At 40.8% G+C, this 16,845-nt stretch overlaps 1 protein-coding gene across 2 annotated transcripts in view; it reads left to right on the top strand.

Moving 5' to 3' along the window:
• Positions 1-16,845, top strand: part of LOC306806849 (uncharacterized protein) — a 125,795-nt gene that overhangs the window by 48,102 nt on the left and 60,848 nt on the right. The window contains exons 2-3 of one of the 2 annotated variants that reach the window (XM_079315944.1): positions 5,197-5,298; positions 7,141-7,219. The gene's annotated coding sequence lies outside the window, so the exon portion shown is untranslated. Of the gene's footprint in view, positions 1-5,196; positions 5,299-5,701; positions 5,823-7,140; positions 7,220-16,845 lie in introns of those variants that run through there. The other variant, XM_079315945.1, reaches the window with a different exon arrangement.

Here is a 16,845-nt window from a genome sequence, read left to right as displayed (position 1 = left end):
AGGAAGAAAAAGAGCAGACAGGGTCAGCTACTGTTTCCTGAGCTAAATGTTCTTTTTCTTATGGTGGTCAGAGCCAGGGGTAGTTTTACAATGTGCAAAACATGCACTTGTAATTAAAGTGAAACTCACACTGACAGAGAAAGGGGATGGTGAATGTTGACCTCACATGCTGCATCTGTAGAGCATTTGGGGACACATTCTTTCAGCAGAAGTGATGTTGGCTTCTGAAATTCTTTTTAATAAAAGGTGAACAGGAATAAAATTCTATGCTAATTTGTATGCATGGCACGAAGACATTTCTCAGAAGGCATTGCTGATGGTACTTTGGAATAGAGAACTACTCATTTATATTTTTTAATTCTCCATTCTTCTATTTAAAACCAGGATTTTTACTATTGCTTGTAAGCAGTGGAAGTTAAAATAGTGAACAGGAGGAAGGAGAAGTAAAACATATTTTTCTCTCTGTCTGTTTTCTGCTGTTAAGCTGCTCAATACCATGTTCCCATAGCTATTCAGCCAGGTATCCCCAATGTACCTAGTAACACATCTACTCAAGTCTGGTTGGTAAATTTATTTGGAAATCTGCCCTTTTAGAAGAGACATGGAATAGGAGTCACTGAAAACTTTGTTCATTTTCAGAAGGGTTTTGGCTGATATAGGTGGGCTCCAGAAAGAAAGTGTGGAGTTTGTGTCAGGACCGTTGTACTCCTGACCCCAAGAAGGTGGATGGAAAGACAGTCCACATCAATACAGGCTCAGATCCTCAGCTGTTGAGTCATGGCTTGAGCTGCCCTTTTCTGCTTGCCTGGGGGAAGATCTCTCCCCTGGTGTTTTGATTTGAAGATTACTGGGGAAGACAAGAAAATCTGCCCTCTGCTCTAGCCCTCCTAGACTTTTAAATCTCCTGCACTAACCAAAGAATCAACAAGTATATCATCTTTCTTCCAGAGAGATAAGAGCCTCTAAGAGGCAGAGCACTCTGCCTTCCAACAAACTCATGCATAAAAGGTTAATTTAGAGGGTGAGATATCCGTGTATGTTGAACAAATGGGGAGCTGAAGGGATTCTTTTTATTCCTCCCATTCTCTTAGCCTTGGCCAGTGAGTGCAGGTTGAACGTATGACTTTACATTATGGAGCACCTCTCCATCACCCAGGCCTTTGTCAATTCACCAAATGTGACAATTATAGCATTTCAGAGATGAGACTTTCTAATCCTATTACTCATTCATCAACCTGGGGATGATAGCAGAAGCCAGATCGAACAGTGCCAAAAGAGCAGTGAGGAGCCTTCTCCAGTGCTGTGAAACTAGGCTTAGCCCAGGCACAATAGGTGTGTAATTTAAGGTTTTGTTGAGCTGAAATCCAATCACATACTTGACTGGTAGATCACAGAAAGACACAGACAAAAAGAATGAGATAATTCTACCTCACACAAACACTTGAATCCGGCTTTGACTTAATAACAAGTGTGTGATCAACCTTACACTGTTTCTTTCTTTTTTATTTTTTTAAATTTTATTTGAACCTAGAAATGGGATGGCACAGAAATACTTTACCTACTTGGGTCTCAGCCAATAATATGAAGAAGAAAAATACCTGAAGGAAATGGAGGTACTTGTTTAGATAAATAAATCTAAAACATACAGATGTTCATTATATGAAAGATAATCAGAAAATTTAGCTTCCAGGCTTAGCTCTGTGCTATCTTTTCAGCATCTGGTACCTGTTGCTTTTCAAAGATGGGGAGAATCTAGCAGAAATATGAGGAGAACAAAGCTAAAAAAAAGCAACCTTGACTCTAGGGAGAAAAGCTGTACTGTGATCATTATTGCCCTCTCTCTCTTGCTACTCAAATGCCCCTTTTACACTGTCCTGTTTCAGACATGGGAGCTCTGGTGTGTGGGCAGTGCCTGGTGCTGCAGCCCTGTGCCACTGCTGGTCACAGAACCAAACACAGGGGACAGGGAGTGATGAGGAGAGGAGCCACTGTTTTCATGGGAACAGAAAAGTGACTTATCCTCTTCTGTGTCTAAAGATGCAGTTTTAACCAGATAGTCTGTTATTTATATTGAGTTTTGTACAGGATAGTCTTCAATATAGGCTACTCTAGGAGAGGTCTTTAATATTAACAAAATTAAGTGTAGGGCATGTAAGTTAAAAGCTTTGGGAAGAAAGCTCCTTGGAATAGGAACTTTCACATTTATGTCTGTCATGGCTGCTTCCATGTAGTGTAGCAGTCCAGCTTCTCTGGCCAAGTCTTCTGTCAAGACCAAACTTAAAAAAACACATTTCCATAGTTTTTGGCATCTCGAGCTCCTTGAATTGACAAATTCAGTGGGATTAACTGTACATGGAATTTGCTGCAGGCTTGTAGGTATCATGGCACTCAGACATGTATAAACCCCAAACTAGAGGAGACATTAAAAACCTGAGAACAAGCCCACTGCTAGGAAAAAAGGTAAAGAGTTTTAACAACTCAGGCCTGGCAGAGGAACAAGCACTTCAGTGTAGTGGTGGAGAAAGTATGGGCTTTTAAAGCCTGCACATCAAGAATGCTTTCAAGCCACATTACCTGAGCGGATATGTAAGACTCCAAATGCCTTAGACCAAATTACATGTCCAGGGAATCTCTGGGGTGCAACCATGAACATGGGCAGGGTGAAACTCATGTGGAAGGCAGCTGCCAGCTCCTCTGCAGCCACAGGTGACACCTGCACTGTGCCTGTGCCAAAGCAAAACAGCCAGTCCCTGGTGCCAGCAATGCAGAGGGCAGGGAAAAGCCCAAGAAGCCCAGAGAAACAAAAAGGATGAGGAGGGCATCAAATTGTAAAATTAAAGTTTGGAGCTTGGCATTAGTCGTGAAATACCAAAATTCAAGCAATGTCTTGCTAATGAAAAAGTAAGTAAATTACAAATTTGCTGGATATTAGGCTCAGAAGCATATAGAAACAGCATCAATTGAAAGATTTTTTTTCTTTTTAAATAAGAGAATTAGTGGAGAAAAATCTTACAGTGATGAAGCTCATATTTAAACATGACAGAGGGAGATATTTTCAATGGCTCATAGGAATACAAGGAGATTGAGATATGCTCCAAACACAGGGAAAAAAAAGATATCCACAACACAGTATAATCTGAGAAACTCAAATGGGGTTTAATGTGGTTCCCAAACTGCAGAGATCTCATAAACATAGTGATTTCCTTTAGCAGTATAAACTCTGACATTTGACCAGACAATTGCCTTGGGGACATTAGCTAAAATAGCCTCAGCCTTAAAATTGAATTATGAACTTCTAAAGGCTTTGGTAGTTGCTTTGCAGTGACACTGAGACAGCTAACATGACTAGTGGCTGCTGCTGGATATATCAGCATCCCTAATTTAGAAATAGGCTGAGATTTTGGCTGCTGAGCTGCAGACACCCTCTGATCTGGAAATGTTTTTTCCCTTTGGTTTGCACATGTGGTAGCTCAGCTGGCTTTCACCAACAAGAGCACAGGTATAGTTTTCACCGTGCCTTTTGGCAGTCAGGGAGCCAAGCACAGCTGTCTGTGGTGTGCAGCAGTGTTAGTTGGTGTGCTGGGGTGACTGGTGCTGCCGCTTTCTTCCATGTTTTGGGGAGGAGGCAAAAAGCATTTCTGCTCTCAGCTGGCAGGTTTATAATTCCTTTTCGTGGTGGGACACAGTTTGGGTTCCTTTGTGCTGCAGCCCCAGCTGTTTGGGGCAGCCTGCTGGGGATCATACCCTGAGGGTGAGCTGCAGTGCCAGGACAAATGCAATTGTTGGTGGGCTCAGGGGCTGCAAGTGCTCTCTGTGGGAGCTGTTTGATGTTGTTGACCCCACGCTGAATCAGGAGGGGAAGGAGAAAACTGTGTTCAGCATTCTCTGTATAAGTACATTTGCTAATGGCCTGTGCCTGGTAAGGTGTAAATGTATGCATACAGTCAGAACTCTGGCAAGTGCCCTCTCTTTACAGACATGCTTGCACATTGTACTGTATTTTTATTTTATTGTACTGTACTTTATTTTATTTTTATCAGCATACTCATTTATGATGTTATATTGCTGCAGTGTTATCTAGATTAACAGAGAGAAAAGAAATGCTTTTTGTTGCTGCTGGCTTTTCAATATCCTGGAACACCTAGAGTACTTTAGACTGTGCAAGTGAGCATTTGGTCACCTGTGTATGCCCCTGACCCATCTCTCCTTTAGCAACCAAATCAGCTGGGAGGATAACTGTGTGATTTTCCTGCTTTTATCCACTATAATAAAGACAACAAGATAAACCAGCTTATGGGTCATGCTGTCTTCCCAACCACTGAGTACTTTGTATTGTGTGCTCTCAGTAGAAAAAGGAAGGACCTTTTTGGTGGTATGGTCCCTTCCATGGGTTCATTCTCTGCACACCAGCTCTGGATGCACCTTGGTGTCTGTGAACTTCATCAGGGCAGCACGTGGTGAGGAGAGTTGAGGACAAATTTGGTCTTTTCCTAACTTCTCAAATCACAATCATTTCTTCCCCTTGCTCTCCTCCACCCAGGCTCTGCCTTGCCCCCTGTGGCCTTTGCAAACCTGTGTGAGCTGTGTGAGACCCAGCTGCCCCCCTAAAATCCTGCTCTGCCACAGCCTTTAGATCTGCCTCCATGGGCTGGGTGTGTTTGCATCACTCTTTTCTTTTTGCCTTCATTCCCTTTCCCTTGGTTCCTTGTCAAGCTCTAAGAAAAGCTCTCAAGGGCCACAGAATGGGGCAGCTTTGGCCCCAGAGAAATTTAAGCAGCTTGTTTCTGCCTGTGCAGATCCCAGACCCTGCTGTCTGCTGCTGTAAAGTGTCAGACTCCACTGGCTGGTGACTAACAGCAGCAACACTTAACGAAGCTGAGTGAGGATGATGTTTAAGCATTTCTCATCCTAAGGAGCTACTATGGCAGCTGCAGAAGTCTCCTACAGTCTGGCTGTGCTCTGAATAACCTCTCTCACTGTGGTTCACATTAAAAATTTTGATTATCTGTCAGACTGCTGCTCCCCTTCTCTTCAGCTATCAGAGTTGCAACACTCTGTAGAAGTCATTTACTTGCCAGTGGTACCGTTAGCCCTTTGTGAACAATTAAGCTGAGGTCGGAGGTTGTAATATATCAAATTTGTGGACCATATTAAATTTTATTTTTACTGAAAGGAACTTTTTGTCTCTTTTATCAGGAGGAGAATTAAGCTGTGAACTGGAATTCCAGCAGGCTGTCTACTGTGAAGCCCCATGGCTTTAGAAAAGGGGCAGTAGTGGTCAGAAATGACACTCAAAAGGTAAATTTATTTCTTCTTTATTAAAAAGGATAAGTTATGACCTGTACAGTATATCTTGAAGAAGGAGGGATGTTAGCAATTCTACCTATGCAATTATAAATGAACAAGCAGCTTTGGATAGGTTTTTGGAAAAGATTTTCTGTTTGATTCCGGAGCTGGAAATTTCTTGAGGTAAAGTTTTTACAACCTTTGAAAACACCTTCAATCTGGGCCTTTTCTCTCACCAAACCCACCAGAAGTTTTGCCCCTTAGAGATTACTTTCTGAAGTTTTGTTCAAATTTACTGTCTATGAATTTTTGTCATTCCAGATAATTATAATTTAATAAATGGAAACAATATTATTATAAAACCAAACCAGAGTGAAACCCTGTGTTGTTCACTTGTTTCCACTGTCTTTCCCAGAGAAGAGACATTTTGGGATACCTGGTTAGCACCCAGCCAGGCTGATGCTGCCATTCACATCTCTGGGGCTCTATTCTATAAATTAGATTTTTTAAATTGTCTTCTGGACCTCCACGTGCAAATATGTGCTTGTTCTCTTCCTGTAAGATGGCCCTTCCTGTCCTGCACATAAATCAGAGTACATGTGTGAGCCTCAGGATCCTGCATGCTGATCTTGTCATGCCTTGCACAACCTGCTCTCTTTGCACAGGTCTCCCACCTGTGGGTTACACACAGATTTTGTGCACAGTGGCTGATGATATCAAATTAGGCTGCAAACATCCAAGAACCTTTCCATTTTTCTGTGGGATTAAAGGATTGCCCTGCTATATTTGGCGTGGGTTTCTCCTCCCCTCTTTGCTGCACACTGTTATGTTCCACTCATCCATATCTCCTGTATTTCCACCCTGAAGAAGGCGGAATTTCAACAGCAAGAAAATGGATTCTATTGTGCTCTGTGTAATTTGAAAAACACCCTGTGGGATGAATTGTGCAATTTTAATATTCATTATCTCAAATGCAGACAATAGAATAGACCTTAGTAGGAAAGACTGATTAGCAGATTACTGAAGATAGTTTTTTCAACTTGGCACACCATTTGATGATAAGTGGGTAAAACAGTTTCTTAGGACCTGAGTTTTTGGTATTAAAAAATGAAATGTAATGGCTGTGTAGGAACCATTCTTTGGTAAACATATATATGGGAGCTAACAGGCCATGCAGGGCAGAAATGCCTTCCTTTGTAACTCTTAGATCTTACTGATTTAGCAGCTGAGACCAACTCTAAATGTAAGACTGGAGGAGAGCATGAAATCAGTCCATAAACTAAATGGCAATGTTTTAATTACAATTCTATTGTTATTCTTCTTATTTGTCTATTCGTAATTGTGTAGTTTGCATATTCATTCCTTTCTTTCTCAAGAAGGTTTTGTTGTTGTGGTTTGGTTTCTTTTGTTTGGCAAAAGTTTGACTCCAAAAAGAGGGTAAACTTGTCATTAAAAGCTTATAAGGAAAAGAAAGAAATAAAAAAGGGCTGGTTTTGCTACATTCAAAGATTTCTGTGGGATAAGGACACAAGGTAGATATAGTTTTGTGGAAATAGAGACTAAGATTTTTGTAGACAAGAGCAAATGAAATTATGTTTGGCAGCATGGTTAGGGAGTGTGATAAAGTTTAGCCAAGCAAAAAACGCTTGTAACTGTCACCCAAATGCTTTCAAAGTAACCTGTTAATTTTTATAAAGGCTGTAGTACTTGACAGTTCCCTTCTTCAAGTGAAATCTTCTGGGGTATTCATTCTGTTAAAAACTTCAGTGAAATGCTGCACTACCTGCTGGCTTAGTTCCTTTCCCATAGAAGATAACACTCAACAACATTTTTTGTTTCTTTCTTTCTTTTTAGCAAACAACATGTAATTAATAGAACTCCAGATACTGTGAAAGAGAGAAGATGCTTTTACTACATACAACCATCTAAAAAAGTAAGTTCATCTCTTTGTAGAAACACTGTCACAGCTACAACCTTCTTGACAAGTTCTTTATGTCCTCCTGCCAAACATGGTACATGGACACTTGTCAAGGTTTCTGTGTCAGTTGCCTTAGACTCATAAGAGCCTGCTGAGACAGTGCATAAAACTGTAACATCTTCCACTGCCATGGCTGCTTTGATAGAAACTGGGACTCTGCCTCTTGTTCTGAGGTCAGGATGGACAGTGTTAGAGGGTTCTTCAAGCCTAAGCCATCCTCAGGTGTGGGAGGTGGAACTGAAGCAGACTGGGGTAGTGTCTGAGCACAGACCAGGTCTTGGAAAATGTTGATTTGAGGAACGATTTCTTTCATCACAGCAAATTCAAGCAGCAGTCTCTGATGCCTGCCTATTATGATGGTGTTCTGTGCACCTGCACAAAGACCAGGGAGCAGGGGGAGTCCATGCAGCCTCCACTCATGTAACCTGTCTGCAGCTGTCACTGGAGATGCTGCAAAGCAAGTCCCCATCACAGGTATTTCCTGGTGCTGTCAGATGATGTGCAGTGACTAAAAGGGCTGCTGAGGCTGAGAAAAGAACAGGCTACAACAGACAATATTTAATAAGTCCATCCTGAGATTTTTCAGTTGTTTCCATACTTATGCATAATATATTTTAAAATAGTTGTGCTTGCCTATCTACTTTTTTTCCTAGCTTATGCTGTCTCTGAGCCTAAGAACTTTGTCTTTCCATTGTGTGCTGTCTCACAGACATAATATAATAACAAATCAACCCCCTTGCTTCTAGTTAATGAATAGTCTCTAGTTTTTCTGGGTGTTTTTTTTTTTTAGCTGAGAGTGTTAAAGAAAGCCTAGCTTTCAGCTATTAAAAATATTCAATGACATTTATGACAGATTTTCCACTTCTTCTTTCCTGCTGCACATAATCTTCAAGATCATTAAAGGGAAATTCTGAGATTTTCCATGCTCAGTGCTAATGTAGCACTTGTTTCATAATGAAGCTTGAAATGGTGGGTTTTTTCTCTGCACATGATTAATGTTAAAGTCCACATCCTTATCTGATAAAAAACACCAAGAACTCCGCTGGAGTAAATGAAGTTAGGATAATTTGCACCAGTGGAGAGTGTGGCCCTGCCATTATCCTGCCTGCTCCATACAGACACCAGCTGAGGTGCTGTTGTTTGACTCCTATGTGGGATAGGAAGGTCTCAGTGGGGGACAATGAAAGTGGAGAATGGTCATTACAAGTTAGGAATGAGCTGTCTGAAGTATAGGACGATTGAAATAAAAAGAAAAACTCACCATGGCATGGTTGGGTGCAATGAAACCTGGTGAGGTTGCTCTGCTTGGTGTTACTCTAGAGGGATCAGTGCTCAGAGGATTTCCCCCAGCCCGTGCCTGTGATCAGGGATGGCAAACGTCTCCCATGCCCCGGGGTTTTCAGGTCAAACTAAACTGCTTAGGGGCTGTACCTCAAAGCCATCTGGAGGCTCTAACTACTACTGTGCAAAATGCCCTGTTCCTCAGGTGGAGCTGCAGGAACCAGTTCTTCAGCTGCACTCGGCTTTCTATTTGCATTTGGATGGAAACCAAGAGCTTGTTTTTTTCTCTCTGACTTTGAATAGAACTCTCCTTCTTTAAGCTGTCCTACTTCTTAAGCAGTGATGATGTTTGCAGTGCTGTAGCCACCTGGTTCTGGGCTTTTGTTTCAGAACACTTGTGCCATATTATTCCCCTCCGGAGGTGTCTTGCTAGAGGCAGTCTCCCTCCAGTCCCGAGGAGAGTCACTCTGTGGCACAATGGAAACGTCTGGGGTTGTCATTCTGTCCAGCATGACTGAAATAGCTGTAAAATATGGTGTGCATTTTTAGTAGGTCGCAACTGTGTTCCTTGAGCTGAAGGAAGAGAGCTCATACAACAAAGTAGGTAAAGTTTTTACTCAATTCCCCCCCCCCCCCGCCCCAATACATTTTTGCATAGTTTTTCCACAAGTAATCTTCTATTAAATAAGAACTTCATAAATATTCGATCATTGTTGAAATCAGAAAAGAATTCCTGTTGAATTAAATGAGGTCAGACTGGGGCTCCAAGTGAAAGTCAATCCAGTTTTTAGTTCCTTCTCTCTCCTTCTTGCCCGATCCATCACTCACACATAAGAGAGCTGGCCAGCTGTGAGGTGGTGATTCAAGGAGGATGGGTATGCCTCAGAAACCATTGCTCCAGCTGTCTCAGGCTGTTCTGGTGAGCCAGAGTTTGAGCTCTTCAGCCCAGGGATAGAGAATTACAAATGTGTGCTGAAATAGGAGCCAGAGTTCAGGGTGAGGACACAGTAGAACAAAGCCCATTGCTGTGGGAGAATTATAATAAATGGCATGAAACAAAGCATGATCATTTCAAATTCTTGCCAAATGTGACTTGTGATTGTCACTTTTCTTGAAAGTTTGATTGGCTACATAAAAACTCAAAAAACAAACCCCAAAAAAGAACCGAAACCAAAAATCCAAATCAAACAAAACAAAAAGAACAAAGCCCAAAACCCCAAAAAACCCCACCAAACCAAAAAATCTCCAAAAACAAAGAGAAAAGAAGGAGAGAAGCTGGTGATTCTTTGGAATTAAAGGTTTATGATATGACATGGGGAATTAGACATGGGCCTCCTGTTAGCAAGAATGTTGACCTCTGTGAATAGTTCTGAAAATAAACCCTATCTCCAGCTCAGCATGATTTTTTTCTTCCACTGAAGAACAAGCATAGATGTCACCAGGGAGGAGAGTAGATCTCATGATTGGAAACTTTTGATGTCATTTTCAAATGCAGTTGTAAAACTGAGTGTTGACATGTAGGTGTCCGCGCCCATAATATTTACAAACCAAGATATGTGTGTGCCTAGTTTTTATGGTGGCAATAAAATATTGCCGAACATTTCATGGCAAATTTTTTGGCTTCATCAATTATTGCTAAAAAGAGGGATAAAAAGGTAACTGTAGCAGAATTGAGAGTATAATGCATAAAAAAATTCCTGTTTTTTACTGTGGGTTTAGAGTCAAAAAACTGTTCTGTAATATTCTGGACCCTTCAACAAGCCTTGTCATAAGCATGGAGCTTTGGCAGGTCACTCCATTGAAGTCTGGGCAAGTGATGATGACCCTCTGAAGTCAACAGGAGGGTAAGGTGGCAGTAAACCCTAGTGTGCAGAGTACTAAACTGAGACCCACAGCATCAAGTCCCACTGCAGCACTGGGTGTGATTTGGATTCTCCCAGCCTCAATTTTCTCCTGTGTAAACAGCAACGATCTCTTTTGTGAAGTCCTTTGAGGTCTGCAGAAGAGAAGTACTGTAAAAAGCCCTGCTTGCTATTATGCATATCTTCAAAACAAAGCTTAATGCTTCAGCTCTTTGCTGGGCTGGGTGAGTGTGCTTAGCACTTTGTGTGATCAAGCTGTAGATTACATGGGCAGTGGTTTGTAATAAGAGCCTTATCAGTAACAAAAAACCCTCTGTCATTATCAGACAAGCAACAATCGCATTTTAAAATGGTTGCCAAATGTGTTTATTTGAAGATGGTTGTTTCTAGCATGGCTCAAACCATTGTGTGGCAAGTGTTCAATTGCTTCCCACTAAAGCCAACATTTATAGCTTGGAAAACTCTGTTAGATAAATGTCACTTTCTGCCATAATTTGTGGAATCAATACAAACTGAGTGAAAGAATCACAAACAGTAATATGAAAATAAAATGATCTCTGTTATGGTTTTTAAGTAAATGATGATAAACTAATAAATGCCATTAGCTGCTGCCATTACTTTGTTGAATTTAGCTGATGTTACTGTGTTGACTTTAAAAGCTATCAGCTTAACTATATAAATCCATTTGACATGTCTTTATTCAGATAAAACTTTAATACTGCAAGTGTAGCAAATTAGATGCAAATGCTCTTTTTATTTTAAGTATATTTAAAGCTGCCTTTTCAATGCAAATTTTACAGGAAATCTCAACAAGCTAGGACAGACATCTTAGCTGTCAGCGTGCAGCACTTTCATTTCGGTCTCAGGCATGGGAGCTGCGTTTTTTCCCTGCAGACTGAGATAATTAAAACTACAGAGAGATGGTTTTAAATATACATGATACACAGTTACTTAAATTGTGGGATAATGCATAAATGCAGCCCTTAACGTTTTTTGATAGCACAACACTGACCAGATAACATAGCAGAGTGGATTGTAGGAAAAAAAATCTTTGTGTAAACAGTTTAATGGTTTGGGGTTTTTTTTCCTTTTTTTTTTTTTTTTTTTTTTTTTTTTCGTTGTTGCTTCCTGTTTTTCACTTGAATTATGGTTGAGACACAGAAATACCAATTCAAAATCAGGTCTGTGAATTCCCTCATTAAAAAGATAGTGATACTATTAACTTTTTTCCCTTTTTTAAAAATTATGCTTTCACTTCTTTGTTTTTGAGCAGTCCATAACCTCCTTGGAATACATATCTATTTCAGCTTTCATTTGCTGAACCCCCTGAATGAGTTTATCCAAACAATGTGAATTTACTCAGATCTTTTTAAAATCCCACATCTCTTGTGGTTGATAAAGCTGACTTTAGCTAAGAAGAGTTGGATCAGGGTGATTTAAATTTCACAGTGAAAATGATAAGGGCTTTACTAGAAATAATAAGCACATTCAAATACTGTCATGGGCAAACAGTGGAATGTGCAGTGAGAAATTTGGCAAGGCTAGTCTTTTTCAGTGTTGATTTAATGAAGTAATGGATAGTAAAATAGAAAAAAAAAAAAAGAGACTTGCATTCAGAGGTAAACTTATGTTAATTCCTTATCAGTAGTTTAATAAAGCTTCATTCATTAAAAAGCAGCATTAATGCCCTAATAACTTTTAAAATGTCACGCTGTTTAAAAACAACAAAAACCCCAAACCAACCCACCAGCTAGGGAAGAAGAGTCGTCTCTTTTGGTAGCTTTCTGCAAAGTGGCTGAGTGATACCCTATTATTGTCAGGAACCACATGTCAGTTTTTGAGCCTGAGGATAACTTGTGTTTCAGGGGGAAAAAAAAAAGGAAAAAAAAAATTAAAAAATAGTAAAAGCCCACATCCATTTAAGCTCCAGGGCAAACAATAATTGTCCCGTGTTTAAAATCGTTTTGAACTTTTGTTGGTCGATTTAAACAACACAGAGCCTCACCTTTCTCATTCAAACGGTGCAGGGGTTGTGCACAGCCCCAGTTGCAGAGGAGGGCTTGTCTGGAGAGCTTCCCTTTGCAGGAGCAAAAGGATCCATGGATCCAGATGTGCTTCTGAGTGATGACGGCTGCTTTGAGCGTGGCTGTGGAATAGGGCGGGGAGAAGGGCAGGAGCAGCCAGGAGAAGACAAAGTTATTTCAAGGAACGCTTTCAGATGCTTTATTCCCTTCATTAACAGGGCTTGTGTAGGGAAGGGAACTGGCACCCAGAATTAGTGTGGTCTGATGACTGAGGCATTTGAAAAAAAAAAAAAAAGCCAAATGACTTTCAAGAAGAGGCGAGGGAGAAAGAAAAGGAAAGAACATCACTGTTGCCAAAAGGCTGAGGTTAAGAATCCCTCTGTGCAATTTAACAGTTTTAATTCCTACATTTAAATGCCTCGCAGGCCATTGTGTCAGTCTACTTTGGCTCCTTCGAGGAGCCATCTCAGTGCTGCCAAGTGGATTAGCTCCCGGAGGGGCTGCGGCTCCCCCCGCTCAGGGATCGCATCCGTATCCATCAATCCATCAATCCATCAATCCATCAATCCATCAACCCATCAACCCATCCAACCCATCAACCCATCAACCCATCCCCGCCGCTGCCCGAGCCCTGCCCGCTCCGCCCCGGCCTTTGGGCTCCCGAACTGTCTGCAACACACACTTTGTTTTCCACAAGTGTACCCCTTTTTTTTCCCCCTTTTTTTTTTTTTTTTTTTTTTTTTTTTTTTTTTCCCTTAAACTTGAAGAAGATGGTAAAAATCTAGCAGAAGTTTCCTTCCATCAGCGCAGCAGGGAATTGGTCCTTAGCAGACACGGAGGGATCAATATTCCTGCCCAACCTTTCTGGTTGCAGTTCCAGGCAGTAATTATATAGCTGTTATAAACCTATGCATATCTTGTATAAGGAAAAACTAATCTCTTCAAAACAGCTTATTTCCATAGTTGATGACCGGAGAACTACAAGTGACTTTGTCACTGACAACTTGTGTTTGGTAAACAGATTTTATAGGAATAAAACTCTTCTAAGGTTAAGAAAAAAAACCCCAAAAAAACCAAACCAACAAAAAACCCCACCCTAAAACCTTATGAGGTAAAATTCCCCATCCACCATCACACACATATTTCCTGCATTTGGTTCATTACAGGACAAGTATGTCCTTTAAGACCCAGAGATTAATGAGCCATTTTACGACACTAATACATTTTAAATTTTAACACTGGGGTTTGCATCTATAATTGCACAATTATACGTTCATTTAGATTTTTTAAAGATAACTAATCATAGGTGACTAGAACTGTGTGAAAAGGCAGAATTTATGTTTCTCCTGCTGTAGGAGTACTAAATCATGCAGGAATTGAAATTGTTTTCCATATGACAGATAGCTCAGGCAAGATTAGTCAGTCACTGTTTCAGATATAATGCTTTTTTTATTATGCATACTTTATGTGGCACTATTATATTTGTAATGTATATTTCTGCATGCAGCAAATTAACTATTATGTAATGCAAGGACCAAGAAAAAATATCATTAGTTCTTGCTATCCCGCAGTTTTGAGCAGCTGGTGAAATATATACCAGTCATCCAGCAGCTAGCTTCATGTTAACATGTAAAACAAAGCCTGAACGATTCCTGTTTGACAGAACTTTACCATGTAGTAATAAATAAGGCTGAATTATTGATGGTGAATAACTGCTAATATTATTATGACCTCAATTAAGTGGTTTTTTTCAGACACATTAGCAACAAAAGGTCTTCTCTTTGCTCATTGCTGTTTTTTTTCAAGTTCCACTTTGCATTAAAATCGAATTGATCAAACCTATTTGCCATTTCGCTGTGAGTGGGTAACCATAATGGGTAATCTATCAGCATGGTGCTCCCCTTAAAGCTATTAACACCTTTTGTTGTTTTACTCAAGTTTCTAAACGTGCTGAGAGGTTCAAAAAGGCAAACCCTACAATCTGTTAGGATTGCACGGAGCTGTGACTTGTGGCACTCTTTTAATTACCATACTTTTTAAACTCTACGGTTAAATACTGATATTTCTGACACTAAGTAAGTCTTTATTTACTTATGAAGTTGTGAGACAGCTAAATTAAAGCTGATTAGCAAGATGGCAGCTCTGCTGCTTGCAGCTGAGGTGAGTATAGCTGCAGCATGGCATCTCCCCACAGCTCACTGCTTGACTCTGAGTCACTGGGGCTGAGATCACTCAGCAGCAAGACAAATAAAGGGAGCTTAGAGTTTTTTACCCTTTGGCAAATTGGCAAATTGTGTTAGTTACATGGATATGTGTGTACAGTGTGGAGCAATCTGTTTGTGAGGAAGCTTTATGGAAGGCAGAAGGAGTTAATTTCTAGGGACAGGCTGTGTAGTGTTCATGCTTGGGGAGTTGTGGGATTACACTCATTAAAAAAGTGAAGAGCTAATGAAATAATTAGAGGAAGACTGAATAAACTGGAGAATACAAATATGGACCAGCTGTCTCAGCAAAGTTGTCTCTCCTTTCACTTGAGTCTGTTGGAGACGGCTGCCCTTCTGTAATCATTGCTCAGGTTTGAGCATCTGGATTTTTGGAGTTGCCTTACTAATATTTGTATGGAGCTAAATGGCAAAAGCTAGAGGAGATTCCTCATTTACCTGCTCAAGCCAAGTCTAGGCTAAGAGCCCTGGTGATAAAATGCTAATGCAATGGCCAAGTCAAAGTATATGGTGGCCGTGCTCATCAGACAAAACCCTGGTGAAGCTCTTGGGGAAAATCTCAACAGAAAAGCCTAAACACAACAAGCAGGGGAATCCTTTATTCCTGCATATGTTCCTCTTCTTATTTTTGTGTATGTGTGTGTGTGTGAAGGTGGTAGTGTTGTAGTTTGTTCTTGGTTTTGTGTTGTTTCTAATATTTTCTGCTCCGCCACACCTCTGGCAGCTTTAATGAGTGTGTCCTGTGCATGGACAAGCCCAGCGGGAAATGTGCTCCCTCCAAGGACTGTGCTATGGGAAGGAGCTGCTGCCAGCCCAGAGCAGAGGCTCCTGTTCCACTGTGGGTTCAGGAAAAGTGGGAGCACCTAGGTGGAAACCCCTGTACAGTGTTTGTACACTTCATGTGTGCTTGGTGGGAGGGCACAGCTGAGTTTCTGTAACAGGGAAGGGAGAATGTCTCTGTCTAGCAATATAAATGCAGCCTTGGGACCATGCAAGCCTGATGCATGTAGCACTTCATGAGAGGGTGAGAGTTTTGTGAGTTCATTCATATTCTTACATCAAATTCCCTTAACTGTAGAGTGTCAGGAGTGAAGGCTCATCCCAGATAATTTCTGGCACAAGGAGAGCCAATGGCTCTGATTTAAGCCAGGTTACACCTTTTATGATGTTAATGTCAACAGTGGTTTGGGCCCTTTTGCTTCTACTTACATAGTGAGTCAAAAGCAGGGTGAAATGTAGAAATATTTGTGTTGGCTTCAAAACATGATTGAAGATAAATTGCTGTTAAGCTCCATTTCTGTCTAGCTGTTGATACATGTAATATGGCAAATTAATTAAGAGCTTATATTCACAATATATAGGGATTTCAATTGTTTTAAAGTGGTGGTTAGTCTTTCAGCAGCTAGAGGATACACACGCCTGAGTTATTCTAGTAGATCAGTGCTTTCCAGAAAAGTATGTTTAGTTTACCACGCTTGCAGTTTCTTCATGTCAATCACCTTTGGTGCATTTTTATCGTGTGTTGAACAAACCAGAACTGTCCTTTGCCCATTTTATGAGTGTCCTGCAAAGCAGGGAATGAAGTGGGTTGATGACAGGTCATCCATCTCACTGTTTTTGAATGGGATTCTCCTACTGGACATCATGCAGAGCAGTGCTTTTTTGAAGCCCACCCACCTAGTACTAGTCTCCCTTCAGAAGTGGTTGTATTTCCCTAAGGCACTTCTTGGAGTGGTAAATGTGCATCATCAAACAGCAGATTTCTTAATGGTACATAGTGATGTTGACTTTCCTGATGCTTCAATTGCTGTTGTCTTAATGTAGGCTGTCGCTCGTATGTCAGCTGGAAACAAAAATCAATAGGCAATGAGAATGGGAGTGAAGGGAAAAGAAAGAAACAAAATCACGAACAAGAATTCGGTATCTTCCCTCATAAACTTTATTCAGCTGGTGCGTGTGTTTTACCATTTCACAGGATCTGCAGATAATCCCCACATTCTGTCAGTCTCAGAACTCTTCCTGTTTCATGAAGAAGGAAACTAAAGCACAGTGGCCACGGCAGAAGCTGCTCCAGCTCCTCAGATTTACCTCCAATAAGCTGAAACAATTTGTTCAAGAGCACTAAGAATCTGGGTAATTATTCATGTCAATCAACTGCTTGTTCCCAAACCATCTGTACCCAGGTTTCCCAG

The sequence above is a fragment of the Erithacus rubecula genome, assembly GCF_903797595.1.
Source record: "Erithacus rubecula genome assembly, chromosome: 12".
NCBI lineage: Eukaryota > Metazoa > Chordata > Aves > Passeriformes > Muscicapidae > Erithacus > Erithacus rubecula.
The sequence above is the reverse complement of the archived record's forward strand: the minus strand, read 5'-3'. Positions and strand labels throughout refer to the sequence as shown.